Genomic DNA, 21541 nt, shown 5'->3' with positions numbered 1-21541 from the left:
CCACCCACTACTCTATCTCAGCAGGTCACAGTGCCCCACTGCTACAGGTGTTCTCTGCCAAATGAAGTTCAAGTGAGGATTCAGCCTTCTGCCCCCTCCTCAAAAAGTGACCACTCACATCATAGCCTTGGCCTGGTCCTAAAAAGAGGAAAGGTGAGCCTTGAGGCCTCAAGAACACATGGACTTGGCAGGCATCATGGGATCCTCAAGGGCCCCTTGGTCGATAAACTCCTCCTCTTTTCACCTAATGAAACAGTTGCCTAGGGTAATAATCTTTGGAAGAGCAGATGTTCCTGTGTATAGCCCGAAGGAAGCTCTCAGTGGTATACATTTGTGACTCTCTGTGTTATAACCTCTTACGAAGCTGAGTGGAATGCTTCCATAGTGTGCCTGCTTATAAGTTGAGCACAGAATCCCCCAATGGAATAGGTGCTTTGGAGTTATCCACAGTCCTGTGGTGACCTCACTAATCTCCTTGGTTGGACAAGCCAAACTAAATGGAATTTTTCTTTGTTATGTGTCTTCTGTGTTTGGGGTGGACCATGCCTTCTGCCCAGCTCCTCGGTAACAGTCACCTGGCACAGGAGACCTAGAAGAAACTGACAGAGTAAAAGAGAGGGTTGCAGTGCAGTATCTGCCAGGGGAATCTAGGCAGGAGCATCTTCCTCTGTGAGGCCTGCAATGGCGCATCCCCTAGCTATGGTGATAGTTTTATGGCCACTGCTACAGCTAATAAAGCCTGCACTTGTGGCTCAGCAGTTGGCTCAGAGGAATCCTGCCTGACTATGGAAGAATTGCAATGGAAGTGGACATGAGGAAGGTGTCCACCTAAGACACAGCAGCAAAAGTGGGGATTCAGGAGCTCTGGGTTCCTAGGGCTTGAGACCATTTTGTGGAATTCGTTGACCTTTATATAAGGGACTCTACTTGCAGGGACTGAGGGCCAATGGGACCCTAGTGCTCGAGGCTATTTTGTGAAGAGTCTGTACCTTTATGTAAGGGTCTCTACTTCAAGTCCTTTTTCTATCTTCTGTCCTGCTCTGATCAATTTCTACCCAACTTATAATTGGAAACACTCTTGTATGCCAGATGGTCTAATGAGCTCCCATCAATCCAAGCAGAGCACCTGTTGCTCTCAAAATGACCTGTGGCATTTAAGCCAAAGGGCTGACTCTAGAATGTGGGATTTGACCCTCCCATTTCAGGTTCATAGGTATTTTTTCTTTCTCCATACATCCTTTAACCCCCTCTCCTGGGTCAGTCAGTCAGAATAGCCTTCTGGCTCTGTGACAGGGACAAGGAGAACAGAGCATCCTAAGAGATAAATTAAAAAAAATAAAGGCTAAAAGTGAGCTGGTAACATGTCCTTGAAGAGAGTTACAATGTATCTTTCCTCTCTTCTCCACCTACCCTATCAACTACCTATGAGATCAATTTCCTGGACCCAAAGAGATGCTTATGTTATGATTTTGATGTTTTGATTAGTTTAATTTTGATACAGTTTTACAGGATACATAACAGCAGTGTAGTACTTCCAAAAACTAACAGTTTATGGCTGACAAATTTCAACAACAACAGCAAAGTTAAAGTTCCTAGGGATAAGGAGCTGCTAGAGGTAGGTAGCCTCTGTTGGGTCTCAGTTTCCTAAGGAATAGTTAGTTGTTCCAAGCAGGCGTTCTCAGGAAATTTTATATAAAGTTGGGATGGGGCTTTCGCTATAGTACTATTAAATCTCATGGAGTAAATAAAAAAAATGTGATGCAGATAAACTAAAAATATTTTGATAAACAAGGGTTTGTATATTTAAAGATTGAGAGAGATACATATTTGAAAAAAACACCAAGAGGCCTTCTCATAACCTATAAAATCCCAATTAAGTTATTTAAAGTACAAAGAGGATGCATAAGCTATATAAGGCATATGAAGAACAAAAATTAAAGGCAATATTATGCTGTTAAAGTTCATAAGGTCCAAGTTAAGCAATTCAAAACAGGCTGTGAAGTATATCAAATAAAAGTTTTAAAATATCTGACTCTCATTACATAATAACTGAAAGTATCAGACTGATGTAACTGATCTTCTGGGTGATATTTATGTGCTGCTTTTCACTGCTCTCTTGAAAGATTCTGGCATATCATCAACTATCCCTATTTGTTTGTCATTGGGAGGTCCCTAATGTGTCCCTTGCATCTTAATGACCTATAAGGCTTATGGCTTTGGGGTCCATGGAGACTGCTATATAGTGTTTAAAAGACTACTTCATTCATCACTTGAATTTTCCAGTTTCTAACAACCCACAGGTTGCCTAAGCAGATAGATAGTCCCCAGGTTGCAATAAAGAGCCAATGCTCTGCTTACAAAGCACAATCCCCCTTTGGGTGCTATGTTCCATGGCTCTAACATGGTCTGTGGTTCTAAAGGACTCTGTGCCTCTGGATGGACAACAGGAGGGACTGGTTGAATTGTCCTGGGCGTGCCCACCTGGTCGGGGATGATATCCTGAGATTCCCTCATTGAACCCCATCCTATTATAATGTCTAAAAAAAAAGACTCAACTAGACCTTTGGCTGTTAGCCACAGCTCTGGACCTCTTGATCATCTATGGGACTTTTAGAGAGGAAAAACAACTGTAACGTGTTTGGAATCAGTGCTTATGTTAGCCCTCCACATATGTTATTTATTCAGAAAGTCCCTCTGCTCCAAAACATAGGGAATGTTTCCAAATTATTTGTATCAGCTGTTTCTCTCTAATTATATAGATTTCCCATCCAAACTAGCCAAAGATACATTGTACTAGTTACAGGATTTAATCTGCTTTACAACCCTCCACCTCCATTCAATATTGTGATTATAATACGTGTATTGATAATTCTTTTCACAGTGCTGGAAGGTATTTGTTGGTTGGAGGACATAGAAGTCTCTTGAATATTCAGACACCAGTAAACTCATCTGGACTTTAAAAATAAATAATAATAATTAAAAAGGAGAGAACTTCTGAGGCCTGGCCTGATCAACCGAGGCTTTCCCTGAGGCTCTGACCTATGGACAAGGCACTATATCCTTCTTCTCAAAATTAGGATCCTGTTTCTTGGAGCCAGTAATAGCCTGGACCAGGCCTTGGGAGCTTTCCCCCCAGAAGCACTGATGTATGGGGAAGGAAGGAATGTAGCTCATTCTCTAAAACCAGAATTATGCATAGTAAAGCTGGTAATGGCGTGGAGCAGGGGCCTTGGAGGAGCTGTGGCTCCACATCCTGTGACCTCAAGTCTTCTGATCACAAGGGGCTGTGATTACCAGAACAAAGATCACTATGTGCTCAGTCTATAATGCTCTGGAGGTGCCCTGTGTTTCCCCTGTGATTCCCCTGTGTAACTTTGCACAACTTCCTGCTGACTGTGTCCCACTGTATGATAACATCTGCTGACTTTGTCCCATCTCTCCACTGGAATTGGTGTATATGATGTAGTACTTCTTATAAACCTGCTTGGCCTAAGACAAAGCTGTAGCGAGATTTTTGGTGTCTTAAAAAACCCAGTTATGGTATGTAAATATCTTTTGGTTTTAATCCCAGGCCTGGGCTATGTGGCTGCTTCAGATTGTCCACAGCAGCAGACTACTTGCCTCCTGTGTGGTTGGCAGGGCTGCATTTCTGCCAACTGGAGATAGTTTAATTCTGGGGACTCTAGAGAGGGGATGAAAAGGCCAGAGCCTCAAGAGAGCAGGCCTGGCTTTTTGTCTTGCTGCTGCTTTGTCACATGGTCATGAGAAAAGAGGTGATAAGTAGATTTTGGAAGCCAGGTGCTGTGGTGCAGGCCTGTAATCCCAGCACTTGTGGGGGTCAGAGACAAGCAGATCTCTGTGAATATGAGGGAGTCCAGGACAGCCAAGGCCATACAGAGAAATCCTGTCTTGAAAAACCAACCGATTAAAGAAAATAATATTAAGAAAAAGATAAAGGAGGATGAGGAGGAGGAGGAGGAAGAGGAGGAGGAGGAAGAAGAAGAAGAAGAAGAAGAAGAAGAAGAAGAAGAAGAAGAAGAAGAAGAGGAAGAGGAGGAGGAAGAGGAAGAAGAGGAAGAAGAGAGGGATGAGCAAGGCTCAGGATCCAGGGCTCCTCAGGTCCTCAGGGTTGAGATATCCCTTTCTAGCAGCAGCAGCTGGAGAAGGAGCCCCCAGAAGAGTTTTGAGAAGGAAAGCTGGAAGACCTTTCTTTGCCAGCTCTGCTCTGGAGAAGACTGGAAAATCATGGTAACTTACAAAGCTTTTCCTTGTTTCCCACTTTTTGTGAAGAGAACCTCTTCCTATCTACACACCCCATTAACAATGTGCTTCAAGCTCCTCATTCACAGACAGTGTTGTTTACTAAAGGGTAAAAGACTTTGACAATGCACTCTAGTTTGTCCCTTTAGATGTCTGAAGACAGGCAGTCAGGTAGGCAGAGGAGAAGCCAGTTTATGTCACATACATGTATTGTAAGGCCCCTCTCTCAGCCAGCCTGGGAACATGACCCAGGCAAGCTTGGGAAAATGACCCAAAAAGAATTGCAGGCCAGCTCAGCTTCAGGTTCTGAGATCAAGGTGGCCAACCAAGATAAACAATTTCAACTAAGGTAAACAATTACCATCTGGAAATTCTCTGAAATCTCCCCAACACCCCTCTTTGCCAAGAACAGCTCCCGAGACCAAAAACCCCTGCAGTAGCCAATAATAATTAGACAAGCACCCCTAGCGACCACCAGAGCCAATCCTAACATAGGGCATGCAGCCCCTCCTAACATTTGCGGTTTTAGCCTTTAAAAAGTCTGTAACAGTGACTCGGGGTGTGCCTCCCCCCCTCCCGGGTGAGTGCTGAGTCCCCCTGACACGCATCAGCAATAAACCTTGTGCTTTTGCATCAACACTGTGGTCCTCAAGTGGTCTCTCGTGACGACCCCCTACTACCCGAGTGGACTCTAGGGTCCAACAGTATCACCACCTTACACATGAGTCATTTCTCTTTACTGGGGTCCTACCACAGCACAGCACACCTTTCACCAGTCACTTCTGTCATTCTCTGCATCACAAAAAAGATCAGTAGGATGTCATGTGTTCAGTACAGCTGTGTTTCAAATTGGCTAGCCTAATCCATTTTGTTTTACATCTATGGCTACTTCAACTTCCAGGGGGACAAGCCAGAGCTCCTGGGGAATACTGTGGGGAGCAAATTGACTAATGTGGCTGTGGTGAGCGAGGCACAATCTCCATTGACAAGAGCAGGGCCACATCCACAAATAGATGAGGATTTTACCTCCCAGACATTCCCCTCTGAAACATAAGGCCAAGAAAGATGGCATGAAGTCCCAACAGGGGTTTCCCAACACACAGACACCTGCAGGCAACCTTTCCTAAGGGCCTTCTAGTACACTGAAAAAGAGCAACATCCCTGTAAGTGCCCCCTGGCAACTGCCCACCTCAGGAGACAAGTGGCCTGAGCAGAGATGGCACATCTGATCATGGGACGGTTCCTCCATCGGATACTGGTAAGATCGAAGGGGCAGTGCCTGCACCAGGTAGCTCCACAGCACACCTCTGGTACGTGATGTCCATACCTCTGGTACGTGATGTCTATGTAGACTTGCCATTCCATCATGAAAGCTGACCTCTCAACCATATCCCTAAGAGAGGCCGCTTAGGAGGAAGAGGAGGAGTGAGAGGAAGGGGAGGAAGGGGAGGAAGAGGAGGAAGAGATGGACAAGGAGGAGCAATACACACATAACACAAGTATAATCTGCACACCATTCAAAAACAAAACAAGCTCATGAAATCCAAGTGCACTAATGACTGGGAAAAAGTCATCATTTTTTGAAAATAGGCCAGTTTCAGTTCTTATTACATTGAAACAAATCTCGTGGTGCTGAATAAACATCTTAAAGTTGAGCCCAGAGTTTGCGTGCTATGCTAAGTAACCCTTGCCAGTGTTGCAGAGGCTAAAGCTTCTACATCCTTGGGTCAGCCTTGCCCTTCCATGGACAGCAGCCACAGTTTTGTGCCCTCAGCAAACTGGGTGCAGAAGGCTATAGCTACTGACCTGGTGATGTCTCCTCACACTGCTCATGTATCTGGAAGCACAAGATTCCATTCTCCTGGGTCCCTGCCCTCTGCAGATGTTGTCAGGAAGTTTCTTAGCAGCAGCCCTGGGTCAGAGCAAAGCATCCCTTAGCCCTGTGTAAGCACACCTCAAATGATTGCCTGTCTGCTAAGAGATGAACACTACTGTACCCTGGGTTGCTAGAAGCAAGCCTTTCCTCACATCGCTTCGGGGTAGGAAATTGCCTGACACATGAGGAAGACAGACGCTAGAAACTTTGTAAAGGAACCTGCAAAGGCTTGCTACAAAATGTCCTCCACTTAAGATATTTTTTTTTTTGGCTTATTGAGAAAGGGTTTCTCTTGGTAGCCTTGGCTGTCCTGGACTCCTGTTGTAGACCAGATTGGCCTGGGACTCACAAAGATCTGCCTGTCTTTGTCTCCAAGGTGCTGGGATTGCAGCTGTGTGCCATTTCACCTGGCCACCTAATACATGTTCGTCAACCTCAAGGAATCAGAGCTATATTTAGTATTTGTAAGATAAGAAATAGCTGGATGGGAGCCAACCTTCCTTGCTGGGGGAACCTCTCCACAGAGCTCTTGCACTGCAGAAGGATTGGGGGCTTTCCCTGTTCATCACACATTTGCCTGGGCATCAGTGTCCACTCAGTGCCTGGCCCTGGACTTGGCACCTGGTCTTCTGGATGCTGTTCATACACTACATGGGTGTGGGCTGAAATAACAACATGAGGAAGCACACATGATGTGGGGGGCGGGGCACAGACACTAACTGCTGTTTATCTGTGCAATCCACAGTGCAGCAGGAGATCTTTAGTACTGAGGGCATTTTCTTGCAGTTCTCCATTTCCCTAAATACTGAGATACTTGGGGCCATGTCAACAATGTTGGGGCACCACAGGAGGGAGAGCCTCTTTACCATCCCCATCATGAGGGCATGACAGTCTGGATGGGTCTGGGAATAGCACGGAGTGGGCCATGTTCTGCAAACAAATGGTGGCTCAATGTTGCCTTGCCTTTAGAGTCTGCACTGTGAGAGGGAGCTGACAGGGCCTTTACTTAGCTGCCTTCTCAGTACCATTTCACCCTGTCTCCTCTGAGCCCTCAGTGGACACACGGTCCTCCCCAAGTGAGGAGAAGTCCATTTTGGAATATATCCTGCTCCTCTCTCCTAGGTATGGGCTTCTAGCATGGGCTTTGGGGTCTGAAACTTGGTTCTGGTGCCTCAGCGGCAGCCTGGTGAGTACCGAGTGAGCTTCCAGCTCCACACAACCTTGTAGGCTGCTGAGAGTTCTGAGCACAGCAAACACGGCCTGATGATGAGAAACTGCGGATCTAACGACAGAGACCTGCCCTCCTCGCACTTCTGGAAAGCTAAGAGGAGGCAGAATGCAGTTGGTCACACCATAACAATTAGATGGGGTGAAGCTGTACATTTCTGGCCATGTGTCTCTGAGTCAGGGCTCCTAGAGACCTACCTTCTAGGAATCGGGGTCAGAACAAAAGGGCTAGTGGGCAGCAGATTTTTAGCAGACCCATTGTATCTAGCCTGAATCTGGAGTGACAGCAGCTAAGCTGTGAAGCTGCCTTTGGTCAGTGATCATTATCTCTGAGTCTTTGTGTTATTGTCTTGAAAGTTTCTCAGAGCCTTTACAAACACCCAGTGCTCTGACCTGTCTGGCAACCCAGGAAATCTCATATGTCTGAAGTGATGGTTCTTTCCTGATAGCCCCTAGATCAGATAGGAACTTTGGCTATGTAGAAATTGACTTGCAAAAGATGCCTTTTCTTACTTCGAGACACGGTTTCTCTGTTTTAGGCCTGGTTGTCCTGGAACTCACTCTGTAGACCAGGCAGGCATTGACCTCATAGAGTTCCACCTGCTTTGGCATCCCCCGAGTGAGTGCTGGTGTTAAGTGCAGTGGTACCTTTTTTATGTAACAATAAAAGGTGATTTTAGGGCCAGGTGTCATGGTGCAAGCCTGTGATCTCAGAACTAAGGGAGCCAGAGGCAGGCAGATCTAGGTGAGTTTGAGGCAAGCCAGGTCTAAAATGTGGATCTACGACAGAAAAGGGTACACAGAGGAAGCTTATCTTCAGAAAAAAGAAAAAAAAAAGGAAGAAGGAGAGAGAGAGAGAGAGAGAGAGAGAGAGAGACAGAGACAGAGACAGAGACACAGAGAGAGAGAGAAGAGAAAGAAAGAAACCTTATCTATGAAGGAAAATAAAGATTGCTTTACCCAAGTAAAATCTGATAATCACAAAGTAAGTCATTCAATGAGATCCCAGCAACCATGCTTAGTAATCCTTCCTGTGTTTTTTTTTTTTTTTTGTAACTCACTGACTTTTAAGCAGACATTTGTTATACTGAGGTAGCCAGGAAGCCAGCATGAGCTTTGTTGTGCTCATAGGCATCAGACAAAGCTATCTGCCCATTTTGCATGACAGAAGGGAAGTGGTTCCTTTCGGTGAAGGGGAACTAGATGTCTTTGGACCTAAGAGTCCAGAATTTGTTGAGCAAAAGGGGAAGCATGGAATCTTCTGCAAATGCTTCTCAGCTGAATTTAGGGTTGGTACTGGAGGCAGTGACCTCAGAGTGAGTCAGCAGGCAGGACAATCAGAGGACTGATTGTCTCTATGCTGATGTCAACTCACACTGTTGTGACACCTGAATAGGGCAAGGGGACACTCCCTCCTCTGCATTCCCTCAGGCATGGCCACTTCTGTTGGCAGGACCATGTGGGGGCCTTTCTCTAGAAGCCTCCATCCTATCCAGTGAGTGCCTCTTCCCCTCCCCCACCCCAGACTGTCAAACTGCACAGACAGGCACAAGAGCACCAAACCCCAGGTTTGCATGTCCTGCCCTTAAGCAAAACCCCACTGCTGGGCATGTTGTTGAGAAGCAGCAGAGCATCAATGTCAGTGGAGTTTCAGGGCACACAGGCCATGTGACCTGGGCCTCCTCACTGAGCTCACAGCCTAATGGCAAGAAGGGGAGGGCCCAGGAGGAGCAGCACAGAGCTTGCCACCTGCCTGCCTCCACACTCAGGAGGAAGGAGGAAGAGTGGGTGGCAGGAGGTGGGGCAGGCCCAGCACTGCTTGAGACCCTCCAGGAGGGAGACCACAGCCACAGGAGAGCAAAGGGCACAAACTCTGCTCCAGAGTTTCCTTGCTTTCTTCTCTTCAAGTGGATTCCAGGGCTTTCAGACTTAGGGTCCCATTCTGGGCTGAGCCTTGTGGTCACCAGGCAGCAAAGGCCTCCAGTTCACAGTGTCATGGCCATGCATTGAGGTTCAGGTCGAAAGACCCCCACACCAGGTGAGGGGATGCACAGCACCACAGAGTACCATTGGTCAGGCCTGAGCCAGCTGCTCCTGTAAAACTGTTGAGGGATGTTTTCAACCATCCACTCAGGTGCCTTTGTCCAGCCCATGACACATCTATTATTTTCTTTTTCATTTTGCTTTCCAACGTTACTTTTTTCTTTTTCTTTTTTTTTTTCCCAGAGACAGGGTCTCTCTGTGTATCCTTGGCTATCCTGGACTCACTTTTTAGACCAGGCTGGTCTTGAACTCAGTTCTCAGTCTGTCTCTTCCTCCTGAGTACTAAGATTTGAGGGTCGATCTTCTGCAGACATACAGTCTGTGAGATCACTGGAGAAGGCTGCTCTAACCATTAGGGACACTATTGGATCAGGCACATCCTGAGGACCTGCTAAAGAGGACAGGGGCAAGGGTCCATAACAGGAGGCCCAGAAAGAAGTCAAAAAGGTGTGTCAGGGGATGGCCCAGGGCTGAATGGAGGATGAGTCTGTGAGAAAACTTGGAAGTAAGGATAGGGTGCCCTGCAGAGAAAGGACTGGTGCTGGTCTTGTGGGTGGGGCTGTGACTGCTGAGGTCATAGTGGTGAGCAGGGCTTGTATCCTAGGGTGGAAGGGTGGGTGGATCTGGACCTAGTAAGTGTTAGAGAAGGAAACTTTGTGCACTGTGGAATCCCTTGGGAACAGGTGCTGGCAGGGGAGGGGGAGGGGCGGTGTTCAGGAGTGCTAACAGCTGAGGCAGGGAGGTAGACAGACTGAGGCAGAGGTGTGAGGGCCAACTTGGATGTGTTGGGCCCACTAAATTACTCAGGAAGCAGGAAGTGGTGAGGTGTTGGGGGCGTGGCTATGGATCCTGCAGTGTGGAGGTAAGGGGCAGCCAGGGTGGGAGGCTAGGTGATCTCTTACAAAATTGGGCTGGGCTCTGGATCTTGACCTGAGAGGGGGCAGGGTCACCCTAAAAGCAGGATGGGGCTGTGTAGGTGTATACTTAGTGTGGGGTTGTGAGAGCTGACTGAAGAGTGGTGGGCTGAGCTCTCTTGCTGATGCAGAGCTTGATTGAGGTAGTCTGGCCTTTAGCTCAGTGCTGGATTGTGTCAGTATAACTTTTGATACCTACTGAGTGTTGTGTGGACCTGCTGAAGGAGAAGTGTGTCCAAGGGCTGTTTCTGCTGTGGCAGTTGTTGTGGGCTGGGCTGTGTGAGTGGTGAGATAAGTGAGCAGGGAATGCAGAGCACCAGGCCAAGGCTATGATGTGAGTGGTCACTTTCTGAGGAGGGGGTAGAAGGCTGAATCCTCACTTGACCTTCATTTGGCAGAGAACACCTGTAGCAGTGGGGCACTGTGACCTGCTGAGATAGAGTAGTGGGTGGGGGCTGTGGTTGCAAAGGTCAGGGAAGGGCAGTGGGTTTCAACCTTCCTAATGCTGTGACTCTTTAACACAGCCCCTCATGTGTTTCCTTGCTATTTCACAACTGGAATTTTGCCACTGTTACAAATGGAACCTCAACATACATAGCTGGTGTGGGGGTCGCGACCCATGGGATGAGAACCCTGTCTGTACGGGGGGGGGGGGGGTGAATCATTGTACATTCACAGGGAGAAGCTATGAGAGTCCTGAGTTAAAGAGTTATAGGATCCGGTGGGGGGACAGACGCTGTCTCTGCTGCCTTTGCTTGTGCTGCAGGTGTTGTGAGTGGGGCTGGGATGACTTAGGTAGTAGTGGAAGGCGGGGCTTGATGCTTAGGTGCATCTGAGGCTGATGATGTAGGCATAGTGGGCAGAGCTTGCAAGCCAAGGTAGGAGCTTTGAGCAGTAACAGGTCTGCCTCCTGTCTGGCCAGCTGATGGACAAGATGAGGGCTGGGTGAAGTGTAAAGTGTTGGCAAAACTACTGAATGCAGTGGAGAAGAGGGAGCCTGTTTGTGTGGGCTGCAGCAACTCTTGTGGGTGGGGCTGTGAGTGCTTTCCTAGGTGGGCTGGATTTGAACTGTATATTTCCCAGGAAGGGCCAATCGTCTTCCCTATCTCTTTTTTGGGAGGAATATTAAGTGTTTATGAGTCCAGCTCTGGTTATCTAAAGTAGGCATATTTGGAGTTAATAACAATGTTATGGGCAAATATTGAGAGACTCTCTGAACAGATCACCCAAGAGCCCAGTCCAAATGCAGTGACAAGGTTCTGTTTATATTGCAGGTTGGAACCCAGGACACACCTCTAAAGCGCTGATGCAGCAGGTGCAGGGAAGTGTGTGGCTAGCGTTACCGTCTCGTCAGCAAGAACGACGCTGCACACACAAACAGGATCCTTCTGCAGTAAAGCTTTACTGCCTCTTGAGAGGAAGAGCATAAGCTTACAACACGAAAAACGGAGACAGAGAGAGCAAACAGCAGAAACCCCTCCCTTATATAGGAAACTGTCCTCCGCTTAGGACGTGTCAGTCCCTGATTGGCTGTTGCTCATCGGGCGAGATGATGCCACGGGAGAGGCAGAGCACAACAAGTGGAAAATCCCTTCGCACATGCGCAGATTAGTCGTTTGTCAGCATGGGACACAGGGTGTCAGCGCCATCTTGTAATGGCGAATGTGGGCGCGGCTTCCCACAGAAGTGGCCTGGAGTCTCAATGGAGAGGGGTTTGTTGTAGGTTTTAGACAAAGAATTGGGTTCTACAGTCTATGATTGGATGACATCTGGGCAGAAAAGCTGCAAGCAAAGAGTTACAAGACTTAGAGTTTCATGGTTGGGTAATAGGTGTAGGGGCCAGTTGGCCTATAGAAAAGATTGCCCTAAGCAGTCATGGGGGCTTTAGGAACTTTGGCCTGGCCTCTCCTAATTGGTTGTTACTATGCTCCAGACTCCCTGCAGACCAGCAGAGAGTATATTTGGAGTTTCCCAAGGTGAGTTGATTGTGCTGCCATGGGATATTTTTTGTGTTTAGGCTAGTTTGTGCTTGATCTGGAATCTGAGTTCAGCCCTAGGCTAGGATTAACACAAAATGGAGTTTCTTTTACCAAAGGCAGTTTGTTTGGTCCTTACAAATAAGATAGTTTAGACTGAGGGTTTTATTTTATATATTAACCCATTTGTGTGTGACTGCAGATGCAGAGAGATACCCTGAAGAGTGTATTCAGTATTTGTCATATAAGCCATTCAATGGTAGAATAATATAGTTATCCGTATCCTAGATGGCATTAAACAGGAAATTATAAAAACCCAACATCAACAGGAACTCAGAAAATGCTAACATCAGGTTGTTTCAGTTTCCTTTATGGATTTTTAACGATATTCAATAAGACTATAAGTCCTGGCTCAGAGACCCTGAGTTCAATTTCCAGCAACTAACCATGTGGTTCACAACCATCTATAGTGACATCTGGTGCCCTCTTCTGGCTTGTAGGCACATATGCGGTCTAAATAATAAAGACATCTTTAAAAAAATTTTTTTCTTTAAGATCCTAAGGTACAGCTTATGTTTTAGCCCTTTGAAGTCACATAGTGTCTTTTCTTGGGCTGTTTAGCTTTGCTTTCTATCTTTGTCCTAGTGTCAGATGATCTCCTGACCCAGGATAGGTATGTTGGAGGAAATTTTAAAACAAGCTTGCTTGGGTTGGGAGACAGAGTGTCTAATCCAACTCCAGAGCCAGCTCTTTAATAGAGTAGTACAGCATGAAGCAATAGAATTTCAACCTATAGTAGTGAAAAGAGATGGGGAAGAATATGCCATTCTCACCACAGGAAAAGCCTACCAAGAGGGCATCCCAATTCAGAACACCTTTGAACAATATACAAGAGCACCCAGATTTATTTTTTAAAAAAATGAAAACCAAACCAGAACAAAGTTGCAACTAAAGCTAAAAGCATTGAACAGTGCAGACACCTCAATTGTGAAAGAATTCAGTGCCCCACTCTAACCAATGGACAAATCACTGGGGCAGAAACAAAATAGAGAAAAAATGAAACCAACAGATGGAATGAATCCAAAGGACCCAATGTTTATCTACAGAACTTTTCACTCAAGCACAAAGAAATATTCTCTCTTCTTTGGGCCACATGGAAACTTCTTGAAAATTGGCAGTATGTAATCAGTAACAAAGCAAACTGTAACGTATACAAAAAAATTGAAATTACCCATTGTGCTTTCTCAGATCACCATGGATTAAGATGGATCTCAACAACAGAAATAACAAAAACCCTACACGATCATGGAAAATGAGCAACTCCCTACTCAGTGACAACTGGGCCAAGGAAGAAATGAGAAAGAAATTAGAGACTGTCTAAAGTTCAATGAAAATGAAGGCACAACATACCCAAGCTTATGGGACACGATGAAAGCAGTACTAAGAAGAAAGTTTGTAGCACTGAGTGCCTTCATACAGAAATTGGGGAGATTCCATACTAGCCAATTAACAGCTCCTCTGGAAGCTTCCACAACAAAAGAGGCTGACACACCCAAGAGAAGTTGATGGCTGCAAATAATCAAACTCAAGCTGAAGTCAACAAACTAGAAACAGAGGACAATACCAAGAGTGAACAGAAGCAAGGGGCCGTTTGTTAAGAAAGTCAAGAAGATAGACAAAAGACACACACTTAGCCAAACTAACTAAAAGGCAGAGAGAAAATATCCAAGTCAACAAAATCAGAAAGGAAAAACAGAACATAACAACACACACTGGGGATAAAAAAACCAAAGAAACATGAGGTCTTACTTCAATAACCCATAGTCTACAAAATTGGAAAATCTAAATGAAATGGACAATTTTCTTGGTAGGTTCCACTTACCAAATTTAAATCAAGATGAGGAAAACAAGTTAAATACCTCTATAACCCTTAAGGAAAAGAAGCAGTCATTTAATATCTCCCAACCAGGGGGAATAAAAGCCACAGGGCCAGATGATTTTATGTAAGAATTCTACCAGACTTTCAAAGAAGAGCTAATACCAATACTCTTCAAACTATTGCACAAAATAGAAACAGAAGGAACATTACCAAATTCACTCTATGGGGTCAGAGTCAATCTGGTACCTAGAATACACAAAGACCCATCAACGAAAAAGAATTTCAGGGCAATTTTCCTTATGAACGCTGATGAAAAATATACTCACAAACGGAGCCCAAGAACACATCAAAGATATCGTTTGCCATGACCAAGTAGGCTCAATCCCCGGCATGCACAGGTTGTTCAACATATAAAAATCCATCAATGTAATCTGTCATATAAAAAATGGAAGGAAAAACAAAACATGATCATCTCATTAGATGCTAAAAATCATGTGACAAAATGCAACACCACTTCATGATAAAGGCCTTGGAGAGATCAGGGATAAAAGTTCTGATAAGCTGGAGCACTGACTACTTACTAATCAGTCCCAAGCCCAAGATTTTAATTTCCCTTTAGTGATATTCTGAATATAGACTTGAGAGTGCCTCTCATCATGCTAAAAACACCTCTGTCCAATCTGTATACCAAGTCTTCTGGACTGAGAAAAGAATGTCCATGCTTTTACTGGGTCTTAAAGGCATAAGCCTACCCCAGATGTCTTATAGACACAACTTTAACTTTTGTCCCTAGTCTGTATTTGTCTCAGCAGGTTTTTACCTGGCTAACAGACTCCATCCAGAGCTGCTGAGAGCTGGACCTGCTGGAAATTGCTGTAAACCAGTCTCACAGATGTGACTACTCCTGTCTCTTCAGCTTGATTAGTTAAACAGACGCTTTTGGTAAGTGCCCCATTATCTAGTCTTTGACTACCTTTTCAGCCTTTCTAGGCCCCAAGAATGTTACCAGGAAAAAAGTGACAGAAGAGAATGACTTTTCCCATTGTCGCATCTAATAGGCTGTTTGTGGTGTCCATGGAGACTGATATACAGTGTTTAAAAGACCACTTCATTCATCACTTGAATTTTCCAGTTTCTAACAGCCCACACATTGCCGAAGCAGATAGATTATCCCCAGGTTGCAATAAAGAGCCAATGCTCTGCTTTCAAAGCACAATCCCCCTTTGGATGCTATGTTCCATGTCTCTAACATGGTCCGTGGTTCTAAAGGACTTTGTGCCTCTGGATGGACAACCTGAGGGGCCGGTTCAATTGTCCTGGGTGTGCCCACCTGGTCAGGGTTGATATCCTGAGATCCCCTCATTAAACCCCATCCTATTATAATGTCTACAAAAAAGAAAAAAAAAGACTAAACTAGACCTTTGGCTGTTAGCCACAGCTCTGGACCTCGTGATCATCTATGGGACTTTTAGAGAGGAAAAACAACTGAAACATGTTTGGAATCAGTGCTTATGTTAGCCCTCCACATATATTATTTACTTGGAAAGTCCCTCTGTTCCAAAAAGGAGGGAATGATTCCAGATTATTTGTATCACCTGTTTCTCTCTAATTTTACAGATTTCCCATCCAAACCAGCCAAAGACGCATTGTACAAGTTACAGCATTTAATCTGCTTTACAACCCTCCACCTCCATTCAATATTATGATTACAGTGTGTGTGCTGATAATTCTTTTCACAATGCTAGAAGGTATTTGTTGGTTGGAGGACATAAGAGTCTCTTGGATATTCAGACACCGGTAAACTCTTCTGGACTTTAAAAATAAATAATAATTAAAAAGGAGAGAACTTCTGCGGCCTGGCCTGATCAACCAAGGCTTTCCCTGAGGGCCTGACCTATGGACAAGGAACTACTTCCTTCTCAAAATTAGCATTGTGTTTGGCAGAGCCAGTAATAGCCTGGGGCCAGGCCTTGGGAGCTTTCCACCCACAAGCACTGAAGTATGGGGAAGGAAGGAATGTAGCTCAGTCTCTAAAACCAGAATTATGCATAGTAGAGCTGGTAATGGCTTGGGGTCAGGGCCTTGGGGGGAGCTATTGCTTCACATCCTGTGATCTGAACTCTTCCAATCACATGGAGCTGTGATTACCAGAACCAAGGCCACTATGTGCTCAGTCTATAATGCTCTGGAGGTGCCCTGTGTTTCCCCTGTGATTCCCCTGTGTAACTTTGAACAGCTTCCTGCTGACTGTGTCCCACTGTATGATAACATCTGCTGACTTTGTCCCATCTCTCCACTGGAATTGGTGTATAAGATGTAGTACTTCTTATAAACCTGCTTGGCCTAAGACAAAGATGTAGCAAGATTTTTGGTGTCTTAAAAAACCCAGTTATGGTATGTGAACATCTTTTGGGTTTAATCCCAGGCTTGGGATGCGGCTGCTTCAGATTGTCCACAGCAGCAGACTATTTGCCTCCTGTGTGCTTGCAGGGCTGCATTTCTGCCAGCTGAAGATAGTTTAATTCTGGGGACTCTAGAGAGGGGATAAAAAGACCAGAGCCTCAATAGAGCAGGCCTGGCTCTTAGGGTCCCTGGGTGGGCTCAGCCTTGTGGTCACCTGGCAGCACAGCCTCCAGCTCACAGTGTACTGGCCACACATCCAGGTTCAGGCCAAAAGATCCCCACCTCAGGTGAGGGGATGCTCAGCACCACAGAGTACCATTGGTCAGGCCTGCCCCAGCTGCTCCTGTAAAACTGTTGAGGGAAGTTTACAATCATCCACTCAGGTGCCTTTGCCCAGCCCCTGACACATCTTTTCTTTTTCTTTTTCTCTTTTTTCTTTTCTTTTGTTTTTCTTTTTTTGTCCCCAGAGACAGGGTCCCTCTCTGTAGTCTTGGCTATCCTGGACTCACTTTGTAGACCTGGCTGGATTTGAACTCACAGTTCTCATCCTGCTGCTGCCTCCTGAGTGCTGGGATTAAAGGCTTGGTCTTCTGCAGACATTCAGTCTGTGAGAACACTGCAACAGGGTGCTCTAAACATTAGGGACTCTATTGGATCAGGCTCATCGTGAGGACCTCTAAAGAGGGCAGGGGCAAGTGTCCATAACAGCTGGCCTAGAAAGAAGTCAAAAAGGAGTGTCAGAAGTGGGGCCAGGGCTGAATGGAGAATGAGTCTTTGAGAAAACTTGGAAGTAAAGATAGGGTGCCCTGCAGCAGGAGGACTGGTGCTGGTCTTGTGGGTGGGGCTGTGACTGCGGAGGTCAATAGTGGTGGGCGGGGCTTGTATGCTAGGGTGGAAGGGTGGGTGGATCTGGACCTAGTAAGAGCTAGAGAAGGAAACTTTGTGCACTGTGGAATCCCTTGGGAACAGATGCAGGCCAAGATGAGGGAGGGGCGGTGTTCAGGAGTGCTTAGAGCTGAGGCAGGGAGGTAGACAGACTCAGGCAGGGGTGTGAGAGCAGATCTGGGTGTGCAGGGCCCCCCTGATTACTAGGGAAGCAGGAAGTGGTGAGGTGTTGGGGGCATTGCTATGGATCCTGCAGTGTGGAGTTAAGGAGCTGCCAGGCTGGGAGGCTAGGTGATCCCATACAAAATAGGGCTGGGCTCTGGATGTTGACCTGAGAGGACACACAGTCACCCTAAGAGCAGGATGGGGCTTTGTAGGTGTATACTAGTGTGGGGTTGTGAGAGCTGACTGAAGAGTGGTGGACTGAGCTCTCTTGCTAATGCAGGGCTTGATTGAGGTCTGGCCTTTCACTGATTGCTGGATTGTGTCAGTATAACTTTTGGTCCCTACTTCATGTTGCCCAGAACCGCTGAAGGAGAAGGGGGCCCAGGTCTGTTTCTGCTGCGGCAGTTGTCGTGGGCTGGGCTGTGTGAGTGGTGAGATAAGTGAGCAGGGAATGCAGGGCACCAGGCCAAGGCTATGATGTGAGTGGTCACTTTCTGAGGAGGGGGCAGAAGGCTGAATCCTCACTTGACCTTCATTTGGCAGAGAACACCTGTAGCAGTGGGGCACTGTGACCTGCTGAGATAGAGTAGTGGGTGGGGGCTGTGGTTGCAAAGGTCAGGGAAGGGCAGTGGGTTTCAACCTTCCTAATGCTGTGACTCTTTAACACAGCCCCTCATGTGTTTCCTTGCTATTTCACAACTGGAATTTTGCCACTTTTAGGGATGGAACCAAATTACAATATAAATAGCTGGTGTGGGGGTCTCGACCCACGGGTGGAGAACCCTGTCTTTGGGGGGAAATATTGCATATTCTCAGGGAGAAGCTGTGAGTGTTGAGCTAAGGAGCTGTAGATGTGTTTCTGGTGGGCCGTGACAGAAGCTTTCTCTGCTGGGGTAGCTTGTGCTGGAGGTGTTGTGAGTGGGGCTGTGATGACTTAGGTAGTAGTGGTAGGCAGGGCTTGATGCTTAGGTGCAGCTGAGGCTGATGATGTAGGCATAGTGGGCAGAGCTTGCAAGCCAAGGTATGAGCTTTGAGCAGTGACAGGTCTGCCTCCTGTCTTGCCAGTTGATGGACACATTGAGGACTGGGTGAAGTGTAAAGTATTGGCAAACTACTGAATGCAGTGGAGAAGAGGGAGCCTGTTTGTGTGTGCTGCAGCAACTCTTGTTGGCGGGGCTGTGAGTGCTTTCCTAGGTAGGCTGGATTTGGACAGGATATTCCCAGGAAGGGCCTTACCTATCTCCTTTTTGGAAGGAATATTAAGTGTTCACGAGTCCAGCTCTGGTTATCTTAAGTAGGCATATTTCGAGTTATTAACAATGTTATGCCCAAATTTTGAGAGACTCTCTGAACAAACCACCCAAGAGCAGAGTCCAAATCAGTGGCAAGGATGTCTTTATATTGCAGGTTCTAACCCAGGACACACCTCCAATGCGTTGATGCAGCAGGTGCAGGGAAGTGGCCTGGAGTCTCAACTGAGAGGGTTTATTAAATATAGGTTTTAGACAAGGAAATGGGTTTTACAGTATATGATTGGATGACATCTGGGAAGAAAAGCTGCAAGCAGAGAGTTACAAGACTTAGAGTTTCATGGTTGGGTATTAGATGTAGTTCAAGTTGGCCTACAGAAAAGATTGGCTGAGGCCGTCATGGGGGCATAAGGAACTTGGGCCTGGCCTTTCCTAATTGGTTGTTGCTATGTGCCAGACCCCCTGCTACTCAGCTTCACCAGCAGAGAGTATATTTGGACTTTCCCAAGGTGAGCTGATTGTGTTGTCAGCAAATATTTTTTTTCTGTTTAGGCTAGTGTGTGCTTAGTCTGGAATCTGGGTTCAGCTTTCGGATAGGTTGAACACAAAATGGAGTTTCCTTTGCAAAATGGAGTCTCTTTTTCAAAAGGTAGTTTGTTTGGTCCTTACAAACAAGATAGTTTTGACTGAGGGTTTTATTTTATATTTTAACCCATTTGTGTGTGTCTACAGATGCAGGCAGATAGCCTAAAAAGCGTATTCAGTATTTGTCATATAAGCCATTCAGTTGTAGAATAATATAATTATTCCTTTCCTAGATGGCCTTAAACAGAAAAGTATAAAAACCCAACATCTGCAGGAACTCAGAAAATGCTAACATCAGGTTGTTTCAGTTTTCTTTAGGGATTTTAATGATATTCAATATGACTACAAACCATGGCTCAGAGACCCTGAGTTCAATTTCCAACAACTAACCATGTGCTTCAGAACCATCTATAGTGACATCTGCTGCCCTCTTCTGGCGTGCAGGCACACATGCTGTCTAAATAATAAATACATGACAAAGCAGGTAGCCTGAGCAATTGAACATCAAAGACTGCTTCAGCTACTATTTCCTCAAGAAATTGCATGCCTGTTGACTTTAAAAAGGGCTAGTCCCAAGGATCAATCCAAAAAAGACTGGACAAAACAGATACCGCTAGCTTTTGCAGCGCTTGGCCAACATCTTATTTTTCTATGGTTACCCAAAAGATGTTTTCCCCCAAACAGCAAAAAGTAATTTTAAGAGAACGATGTCCCCATTCCCAATATGTGGGGTGGTGGTTTTTGGTGGGTTATCGATGTCCATTTTTGCCTAGGGGGGTTAGTTGTAAGTTAATAAAAGTTTCATTTAAGGATTTCTTCTATCATTCTTTCTCCCTTATTTTTCTATCTTATCTAACATTAGGGAATAAAGGGTGAAGAAGGGACAATATAAGGAAAGAATATAAGGGAGGGTATAGATTTATAGAATAAAAAGTAGATTATTGAATCTGCTGGCCTCAAATAATTTATATTGGTATTCAAATATTTCATATTGGTATTGAAGATTGACAGGAATTTAAGTTTTTTCTTTTTCAACATTTGCTTTATGTATTGTATATGGTATGTTAATGGAAACTTAAATTGTATATTGTACACTGGTAGAAACTTAAGATCATTTTGTTTGACATTTATGTAATGTTTTATACATGTACAACTTATTTGAACAGGTGAAATACAACTGTTACAACTTGCTCAGTACGGTCAGAGATAGAAATTGTTAGTTGGTCACTTATAAATCTGACTAGATAATAAATTACTTAATTATAGAATAAGCTTTATTAAGTTTTTTGTATATGTTTCCAAAGGAATAGGTTGATGACGGATAGAATAGATAGATAGATGGTCTTCAAACACTTCAGAGATCCAAAGAAAATGGCATTTAATAATAAAGGGCTTTTATGACAGAGAGACACATCTGTTCCTGGCAGCACCTCGAGTCTAATCACGCAGCCATCAAGAAAAGATAGTGGCAGACAGCCACTGGTCTGAGGAACTTTGCTTATCTCTACAGCTGATGACAGAATGACCGTCCACTATGATCAAGCCTGAAACTGAGAAATTAGCTGCCCAGCTTTGCAGGGATTACGTGGGCCAATCCTCCAGGATTCCTGCTTCAGAGCAGTCTGTAAGATGCTTTGGACTGGCTAACTGAAGGCTGGGATGCCCCAACAATGGAGAGGAACTTGTGACAGTACAGAAGCAGTCTTTAAGATGCCTTGGCCCAGCTGGCTGGCTGAAGGCTGGGATGCCCCAACAATGAAGAGGAACTTGTGACAGTACAGACACTCAGCTCTCTGTCCTGTCAATACTTTTGGAAGTTGCTTGCCTGCACTTCCTTCATATTAAACAGTTTTTCCTTCTGGAATCTCTTATGGGGTTGAAGACTAGATAGTAACAGTAGTAATATAAGTTTAGTGTGAAAAATGTAGATATTAGGATAAGAATCAGTAGCATAGGATAGATAGTTGAATAATTTCTTAAAAATTTTAACTACAAACAAACTGACTGTTCCTTGTAAATGTGACTTACTGGATAATTCTTATTTTGTTGTATATAACTTATTTTATTTAATAGAAAGG

At 45.3% G+C, this 21541-nt stretch overlaps 1 protein-coding gene across 1 annotated transcript in view; it reads left to right on the top strand.

The window, feature by feature from the left end:
* The window catches only part of LOC311601305 (circadian clock protein PASD1-like), a 250428-nt gene that overhangs the window by 81885 nt on the left and 147002 nt on the right, over positions 1-21541 (top strand). The gene's annotated exons all lie outside the window — the stretch shown is intronic.

Source organism: Acomys minous (assembly GCF_964271855.1).
Source record: "Acomys minous genome assembly, chromosome: 7".
NCBI classification, from domain to species: Eukaryota; Metazoa; Chordata; class Mammalia; order Rodentia; family Muridae; genus Acomys; species Acomys minous.
The sequence above is the reverse complement of the archived record's forward strand: the minus strand, read 5'-3'. Positions and strand labels throughout refer to the sequence as shown.